Source organism: Pinus tabuliformis, chromosome 9 (genome assembly GCF_031772625.1).
Source record: "Pinus tabuliformis cultivar Carrire ecotype Pingquan chromosome 9, CPIR1, whole genome shotgun sequence".
NCBI lineage: Eukaryota > Viridiplantae > Streptophyta > Pinopsida > Pinales > Pinaceae > Pinus > Pinus tabuliformis.
In genome coordinates, this window is record NC_142307.1 from 59,605,939 (window position 1) to 59,615,949 (window position 10,011).

Sequence of the window (10,011 nt, forward strand, 5' to 3'; positions counted from 1 at the left end):
TCCTCAATATGCTCCATCATTGAACCCTTTTGTTTGAGATTTATCAATTGGCTAAAAAAAGTGTTGCTTTTTGTATCCTCATAATGTGCCATCATTTCTCCCATAAAAATTGTCCAAGTGACAATTTGTTTATGAGAGCAAAGCCATCGATACCATATAAATTGATTTGGTTCCAAATATAAAGTTGTAATACGTACCTTTTTTGTGTTTTGTACATTATGGAGATCGAAAAATTGCTCCATCTGTAGTATCCATGTTCCAGGATCTTTGCCATCAAACTTCCTCATTTTGATCATTGGAACATGGTCATTCTTTGATCCAATGTTAGAGTCTATGAAATCATGATTAACATTTATTTTGTTTTCATCATGAGTTTCCTTTACTACATTTTCATCATTAGTAAGCATTTCTTGTAGAAACTTTGTCAAATCTATCTTCAAATCTTCCATGCTTGTCTTCAAATCTGTCTTCAAATCTATCTTCAAATCATCCATCTTATATTCCACGTCATTCATCTTAGCTTCCATGCCATACATCTTAGCTTCTACATCTTTCTTTAAACCGTCCATGTTACACAAAAATATCATCACCATGATTATTTGCAGTCAGTATGGGTCTATCATCACTTGTACTGTCCTCCTAAGCAAGTCTAAGACCTCAGCTCTTCAAATCAAGCTTTGGAAGTGGGAGAAAGACATTAAAAATCAATGTAACTTTGGTTTTGCACTTTCTCTCATGGTCACCTGCGGTCCCGCACCTTCTGTGTACAAAAGTTGCGTACCTACCCGCTCTGTTCCTAACGGTGTAGGTGCGGACCCCTGTGAAAGTCAAAAGGCACAATTTTTATCTTAAAAAACTCACTTTGGGTTAATTCTAGAGTTTTCTAGAAGGAATTTTGACGTGGATTGTTCGCTCTGAGGTGGTGCATGCATCCCAAAAGAGAAGGAGCTAATCCCTTGACTAAAGGAGCTATCCCTTTGAAGGAGGACCTAGTAACTTCCCTCCATTGCACTATAAATACAGGCATTGGGGTGAGGACTAGAGAGGTTAGAAGCTGAACATTTTGAGGGTAAATGCTGGTGAAATTGAGACTCTTTGGTTGAGCTTGAGAGGAGAGATCACATACCTCTTGGTTCCATTGGAGAGTGAGTGAAACTTGTCAAAGTAGAGGAGACATCTTGTTGGACCTTGGGAGGAGCTTGTACAATGTCAAGGCAAAGGTTGTAAGGTTCTTCTTCTTTTGAATTAATACAATCAAACTCATTTTTCTCAACAAGTATCTTATGTTATTTGTTTCATGGACTCCTTGACTTTCATGTTAAATATGTTTTATGCAATTGGTTTTTCAGGTGCTATTTAATGTGTTTGTCTTGTTTGTGTTTGCAGATTCATGAAAAGGAGCTCATTTGGATCAAAGGAGCGAGGGCATCCACAAGCTTGCGTTGGACCAAAGGTAGGCTCTAAAAACCTTTGTTTGCTATTGTTAATTGAAGCATATTTAGAGAAAGATAGTGTCTGGTTGGTTTTCTTGTCGTTATGTCTTCTTTAGATTCTAGGAAGGTCTATCTTGTCCGCAAGATCGACTCATTCCGCGAGACAAAATGGCAACCATACTGGGGACTTGATTGTTTTCTTTGTCTATACTTTGACCTGAGAAACTGTATTTTTTGTTTTTGTTTTTGACTTGATGATTGTGGGATTGGGTGAATTTAGTTAATTTTGAGTCAGTTTGTATTTTTCATAGTTTCGGGAGAGGTACACACCCTCTGAGTTAGGCACAGTGCATACCTGTACGCACTTTTCCTTTGTGCACAGAGCGTAGATGCACCTGTGTAAACAGGTTGCCTGCGTACCCTGTCAAAAATTTGAAAAATTTTAAATTTTTCTCTTTTTTATTAGTTTAGAATTTGTATATAGGTTTTAGCCATTGCCCAGACCTGCTTGTTCCCTGCCAAAAACTTTCCTTGGTTTGATTTCATTAGCATTAGGGTTTTAGGTGGAATTCCTAGGAATTTTGCTTGTTGGGTTTGTTTTTCGTTTTGGTTGTGTAGTGGCTCTAAGCTTAGAAGCCCTAGGGACCTTAGATTACCTTGGTGTCTACTGGTCTTCTTGTGAGTCTGACCATTTATGAAATCTCCCCTTGTTGAGGAATTCGCTTTGAGTTTTCTCATTTCAAAATTTCGAAAAGCTTGTAGTTGAAAGTTTGTAATTTTCATTTTTACAAAAAGAAAACGAAAGATTGGTTGTTTTTTGACTAATTGTGATTTTGCATAAATTAGTCCTTAGCTCACATTTAGCTAAGTAAAACATCCTCAAAAAGACTTTTAGTAGGCTTTGACTTCAAGTAGCTTTTTATAGTTTGTAGCTCTCAAAGTTAGTCATTTTCATTAGTTTTGAGTGTTTTATTTACAAAATATAAAAAAAATATCTTTTGAAAAAGTTTGTTTTTGTAGTGATTGAGTGCTTTGAAAAGAAGAAGGAAATTTTTGTGAAATAACTAGTTATCTCGTTTCGAGTGCTTTGGAAAGGAAAAAGCTCTTCTTTTAATTTGTTTAATTGAGAAAGATTTGTGTTTAAAAAGTATTTGCATTCTCAAACTCTTTCTTAGTTTAGAAGTTCATCGAAGAGAAAATATTGTTTAAATCATCTTAGGTGCATCTTTTTAGTGATTTCGAGTTGAGTCTTTACACCACGAGTTTCATCTACGCCACCTCTTGACTTAAACAACAACCACTAAAATTAACGCTTAAAATAAAATTCACTTAGTAACATTTTATTTCTAGGGCTCTGATACACCAACTTAGCTTAGGCTAGTGTCTTGGAGTAGGAGAGTAATTAACTCTCCAAGACAGTAAAAACAAACAAGTAGCTGTATCTTGTGGTAGGAAGAAATCCAATTGTTGCATTTGTGCTCTGGGAAAGCTCCTCTTAAAGAAGAAGCACGAGATTGTGTCCGAACCAGTGTGGGAATCAATCCTTCCTCATTGGGAACGACACCAGATATTCACGTATTAAAAATGGTAAACCTCGGATTAACCATTGTCGAGGAGACTGGGGTCACTTGTTGGTAAACCTTGGATTATGTCAAGGAGCCTTCAAGGGGATTGAGCTTGCTACTCTGCCCTTGTGTGCATATCAGATCGTAGACTGTTCCCCCAGGTGTATTTGTCTCAGTTGGTAGCCTTAGTGACCATATTCTTTAGGATTCTTCCTAAGGTGACAGTGGTGGGAAGATCCCACTGTACCTGGAGCAGACGTCGGCTAGACTCACTTGGATTTTCTGGGGGTTCACTTCACTCGAGACGGTTAAGTGGAGGAACTTGGTCTAGTCTATTCATTAAGCAGGTTGTCGGGGTAACTGTTCCAACCGCCATTTCTGTACTGAATTCTGCGACGTTGGATTTCATCACCAACTAGTGTTTTCAGTCCGGAAAGTTACTGTTTGTGTGTGTTTGATCTCTAGATTCTTTAGGCGTGTGATTCAAATTTGTTTGGTTCTTTAGAGGCTTTAGGTGTTTTTCATTGAGATTTTACTTTGTTTGCGTGTGAAGTAGTTAAAAGTTTTTAACTGTGGCTAAATTACCAAGACAGTCCCGTAGACTTCGGGGCCAGTCTCCTGAGTTTGTAACCGTGGTTGATTTACTGAGGAAGTCCCGTAGACTTCGGGGCCAACCTTCTGAAGAAGTCCCAAGCCATCTTGAAGGCTTGAAAGTCCTCGTAACTCCTAGTGGCAATAAATTTGGGTCACCTGAAGAGGGAGAGTCTTCGTTGGTTGTACATCCTGATTACCAAACTCTAGAAATAGGTTATAATCCTGAAGCTATTTCGGTTTCCGAACTTGCTGGTAGCTTTTCATCTACTAGTGATATAGGCGAAGAACCTGAGATATCTGAACCTATTACTCCAACATCGGGGTTTGTCTCTCCAACTTCTAGTGGTCCTAATTCACCTAGGGTAGAAAGAGTAATCACCGAAAATCTTCCTTCTGGTTTGATAGCTATTGAAGAACTTGCTCCGGAAGAAGAAGTAGGCATACCTATCCCTGAAAATCAAACTGTTATTGATCTAAGGGAGCGTGAATCAATTTTTTACAGTCCACCTAGAAGTACTACTTGGTATCTTTCTTTGACTAATTATTTGGAAAACTCAGTGTTAAGTTTTTCACCACCTCGTGCTCCTTATCATCCTAGAGGTTTTTATACTCTCGTAAATATGTCAGGTTAGTCGTCCATGTTTACTCAATCGCCTGAATCTTTTATGTACGGCGGTCCTTTTGTTCCCTCTGGGTATCAGTCACTTTGTGGTACTTTTTCGGGAGCATCTCCTCAACCCATTGAACAAGGGTTATTCACTGGAAGCAATGGTGCAAAGCCGTTGAGCATAGAAGACATTCTTATGATGTCAGGTTCTATTCCCAATTCTCAACCTCAAGGTGGCCAGTTACCGCCTGGGGGGTAGCCTCAATTAACGCCTGGGGGGCAACCTCAAGGTACACAATTTGCATCTGGGGGGCAACCTCAAGGACAGTACATGCCTACGGTACAATACATTCCTCAAGGTCAACCCCAGACTCAATATGTACCCCAAGGTCAACCCCAGTATCAATTTATACCTCAAGGTCAACCTCAGTATCAGTACGTGCCTCAGGGGTATCTACCCCAAGGTCAGTACTCGAACCAAGGTTTCCAACCACCCCAAGGTCAATCTTATGTTCAAGGGATGGGAAATGTACCTTTCAATTATCAAACCTACCCTCAACCCGGTTATGGTCCTCAATATTCTCAACCTGTTATGGGTCAGTACCCCGGAATGAACATAGTGTGGGATCCATCGCAAACTCAACAGGTGTTGTAGCGAAATGTACAGTTGTCATCTCAAACTGGACAACCCTTAGTTTCTGGTTCACCTCAGCAACCAGTCCAGTCTAATATTCAAACTTTTGTACCTTCGGTAGTTTCTCAGTCTGGGCCTACTGCGCCTCGTACTCCATCTCAAATGACTGCTGCAACATCTGTTCAATCTACCCCACCTACTTCTGGAGTATCGACAGCTCTGGTTTCTACTGTTCCTGTATCTACTCCTCAGACATCTTTACCACCGTCTGGATCCACGATTCAAACTATGGTTCAGATGCCTGTAGGACAACCTGGTTTAAGTACGGTTGTCACAAGTCAACCAAAATTCACTTATCAACCGTACCAGGGACAGTACCAATTCGGTCCTGCTGTCCAGCAGCCAGTTTATCAGTATCAACCGTATCCTGGGTACACTTATCAACAACCTCAACAACCCCAGTACGGTCTGGTTAATCCTGGTTTTCCAGGAGGATACAATATCCCGAACATGATTCCTATTCCTAGTTATCCTGGATATCCTCCTCCTGGGGCTGGTCTCATGACCCAGAGTTTTAGGGATCCTAATCGACAGCTACCGTTTATTGCAACTTTGGACTTACCAGACTTGTCGCACCTAACGAACGATCTGATTAATTATCTTCCGTTTTGGCCGCCAATGCCGAATAAGTTGCCCAGTGACATTCCCAAGTTCGAAGGTAAATCTGGAGAGGACCCGTCGAACCATGTGATGACTTACCACCTCTGGTGTGCATCTAACTCCATCACAGATGATTCGATCCGTCTTAGACTTTTCCAGCACACTCTAATTGGTCTCGCGGCCAAGTGGTACATTGAGTTACCGCGAGGCACTTTTTATAATTTTAGTCAGTTAGCTACCTCGTTTTTAACTCATTTCCAGTTGCCAGTCCGATATGACAATGGCACGGAATTGTTAACTTCGCTAAAACAATCGACATCCATGTACATTTCAGATCATATTCATGAGTGGAGACGTCGACGACGTTTAGTGAAGGTATTTATTCCGGATCAAATCTTGGCTGAGTGGTTTGTAAAATCTTTGTTGCCAAGGATCACTGAAGATGTTGCTAAAGCCGGAGTTGTTACTGAGGAGCAAGTGATTGCTCAAGCACAGTACCTTGACTTGGTCTATACTCAGTCAGGTACGTTACATGAAAAGATCCCCGATCTTCCCAAGTCAAATCAAATCACTGCAGCTCCTTCGGGATCTCATGCCGCTGATGGTATGATTGGTACGGTTAACACTAAAAGTAAGAAGAAGTCTTCCAAGAATTCTTCTCCTATCATAACCTTGCCTGATTCCCCGACAGGAGATTCTTCTGCAGAGGTTTCCGCCGATATTCACATTGTAGAATCATCTACGACTAAATCAAAATCCGGTGGGAAGAAGAAAGGAAAGAAGAAGAATAAAACGGACAAAAGTTCAAAAGAGAAATATGAAAAGGCGGAATCCAATGATGAAAAGCGCAAACCTCGTTATCCATGTCTCATTTGTGACGAAGAACATTTTACAAGAGACTGCCCTCATCGAGCAGAGGTTGCGAAGATCGTCAAAGGTTCCCAAACTCCTGCTGTTTTGAAGGATCCATTTCCAAATCAAGATAGCAAGATGATAGGTTCTTCCTCGAGTGCCTATGAAGAACCCATATTGATGATGTCCCATGTAAGGATTGCGACTCGATCGCAAGATTATGGTAGTAAAAGTCCTGTTGATGGCAAAGAAGCAGAATCTTCTCATTCTAATCCATCAACCTCAGCTCCCGGTTCCGATCCACTACAGATCAAGAAACCTAATCCAGACTTAGTAATCAAACCGCCCACTAAGGGTATACTTCGAAAGTCAGCTTTCAATCCACATGCGAGAGCGGCTCAGAATTATAACATTGTTGAGGATTTAGCTGTTTCACCCTCAGCAATGTCGGCTTTGGAAGTGCTGCAATCATGCCCAACACAACGTAAATTACTTTTGTCGGCTATAGGAGCTGTTGTTGTTCAGGACCCGAACCTAATAATCTTTGATCTAGAAAATAGTACACCGCGTTTGCCTCATCAAATGGCTTTCCAGATCCCAGTGATAGTCAAAAACAGGCCTATTCATCGGACTGTAATTGATGAGGGAGCCTCAACGTGTATTATGTCGATACAGTGTTGGAGATCGCTTGGTTCTCCTTCACTAAATCAATCCCCAACAATTCTTAAGGCCTTTGATGGCCGTGGGTTTCATCCTTTTGGCATTCTACAGGATTTGCCTATAGGGGTTGAAGGAAAAACCGTTAGTCTAGATGTGGAGGTGGTTGATGCCCCTCTAGACTACAACCTTCTCTTGGGTCGAAGTTGGTCTTACGCTATGACAACGGTCGTTTCATCGGTCTTTAGAGTCATAAAGTTTCCACATAATGGAAAGATCGTAACAATAGACCAGCTGGATTACTTTTCATCCGACCCAGCCTCTTCGGAGAGTATTCAGCATGTCGGTAAAACGACTATCCCATATAAGGATGTTGGAGTAGGATTAGTTAAAGATGCCGGTTTACTGGGAACTTTTCCTTTTCCTCCAATCAACACATCATCTTCATTTGCAACCATTCATATGATTACATCAGACACTATTTTTTATGATGATCCTTGGATCGTTCCTTCTGAATCTGAAATAGACTCATTTGGTAATTCTATGCCTTTGAGTCCATATGAAATTGCCTATGAAGCCGTGCAGTCTTTTGCCGACCTGTGTTCAACCGAAAATGACTTAATGAATGTGGTCCGTGAGGAATCACTTTTCACATCAACCTCGGATTTAACTACGTTTTCTGAACTTGTTCACTCTGATGAGCAAATTCGTGAAATCCTATGTGTAGATGATTTACCATGGGAAGATCTCCATCACAGATCTTCGTTTTTACCTGAGGATGATCGTTTTGAAAATGATTTCTCATCAATATTTACGACTGAATATGTCAAGGAACCTCAAAATCCAATGAAACATCCCGATTCAGAGTTAAATTTGGGAACATCTCTCGAACTATTCCCATTGACATTTCGCTTAAGCCCGGAATTGTTGAGAACATTCATATAGGTGCCTCGTGTACAGATGACGAAATCCAATTATATAAGGCCCTATTTCAAGAATTCCGCGACGTGTTTTCCTGGTCCTATGAGGAAATGCCAGGAATTGATCCCGCGATTATTGTTCATGAGATCAAGACTTACCCGGATGCTAAACCCGTCTGGCAACGTTTGCATCAGATTCACCCACGAAAAGCTGCTGCAATTAAAGCAGAAGTTGAAAAACTGTTGAAAGCAGGTTTCATTTATCCGATCCCGTTAACGGATTGGGTATCAAATATTGTTCCGGTTAACAAAAAAAGGGAACAATAAGAATATGCATCGACTATAGGGATATTAATCGAGCTTGTCCAAAGGACAACTACCCAACTCCTTATATCGATCAAATTGTTGATGATTGTGCCGGCAGCAAAATATTTTCCTTTATGGACGATTTTTCCGGATACAATCAAATCAACATTCTACCTGCCGATCAACCAAAAACGGCTTTCATTTGTCCATGGGGGACATTTTCTTATTGCAAATTACCTTTTGGGCTTAAGAATGCCGGAGCAACTTTTCAGAGGGCGATGTCTTATGCGTTTCATGACATCAAGCACATTGTGCAACCCTATCTCGATGACTTTCCTGCTCATTCACTACATCGAGCTGATCACCTCGTCCACTTACGAGCAATCTTTATGAGGTGTAGGCATTATCGTATTCGGTTGAACCCACACAAATGTGTCTTCTGTATAGAAACGGGTCGATTGCTGGGATTTGTAGTTTCGAAAGCCGGCATTCGCGTTGATCCCCCGAAGGTCGAAGCTATTATCAATTTGCCTCCTCCTTCAAGTCTTCGCCAACTCCAAAGTTTGCAGGGGAAAGCAAAATTTTTACGACGATTCATTCCTAACTACGCCAAGGTTACAAAGGGTTTTACATGGTTGTTGAAACAAAATACTCAATTTTCTTGGGATGAGATAGCTCAGAAATCTTTTGATGCACTCAAACACGCGTTGACCCATGCACCGTTGTTGCATCCTCCCAACTACAACCAGGATTACTTTTTGTATCTCACCGCCTCCCATTCCACCATTGGAATGGTCTTAGTTCAGGAAGATGAATTTGGAACGGAACATGTGATATATTACCTTAGTCGAACGTTAAATCCAACTGAGCTAAAATACTCACATGTGGAGAAATTGGCATTGGCAGCCGTTCAAGCTGTCCAACGTTTTCGTCACTACATTTTACTACGTAAAACTACAGTCATTTCGGATTGCAACCCTATGATCTACATTTTGACCAAACAATTGCTAGGGGGCAAGTACTCTAAATGGATCGTTATCCTGCAGGAGTTCGACTTGGAGTTTGAGAAATCTAAGTCTAAGAAATCTTTAGTTTTTGCAGAGTTAATGTGTGACTTCCCGCGTGCTGACACGGAAACTGTGGCAGAGGAGCCCATTGCGGACAAATCTTTGTTTCTAATCAGCATTTTAGATCTGTGGTATGGGGATATCATCATCTATCTCTAGACCCAATCCTTTCGGTCAGAAATTTCAAAGTTGGAACGTCGGAAAATTCATTTCCAGTCCCAACAATTCAAAATTATTGGAGATACTCTTTATCACCGTGGGGCGGATTCTATTTTTCGACGTTGCTTAACTCACGAAGAGGCTTAAAGGGTTCTAAATGACTGTCACTCTGGAGCATGTGGCGGTCATATGTCTGGGTATGCCACAGCCCAAAATATATTGCGCGCTGGCTACTTCTGGCCGTCTTTATTTAAAGATTGTATTACGGCGGTCCGAAAATGCCACAACTGCCAGATTTTTGATCGTAAGATGCACACTCCACCCGCTCCTCTCCACCCTATAATTGTCGTTGGTCCTTTTGCCAAATGGGGTATCAATTTTATTACTTGTAACCCTCACTCGGCCGGGGGGCATGCATATATCATCCTTGCGGTAGATTATTTTACTAAGTGGGCCGAGGTGATGCCTACATTCGAGGCAGACGGCAATACAACTGCAATTTTCATGTTCAATCATATAATTACTAGGTTTGGTGTCCCACAAGCGATAATCACTGA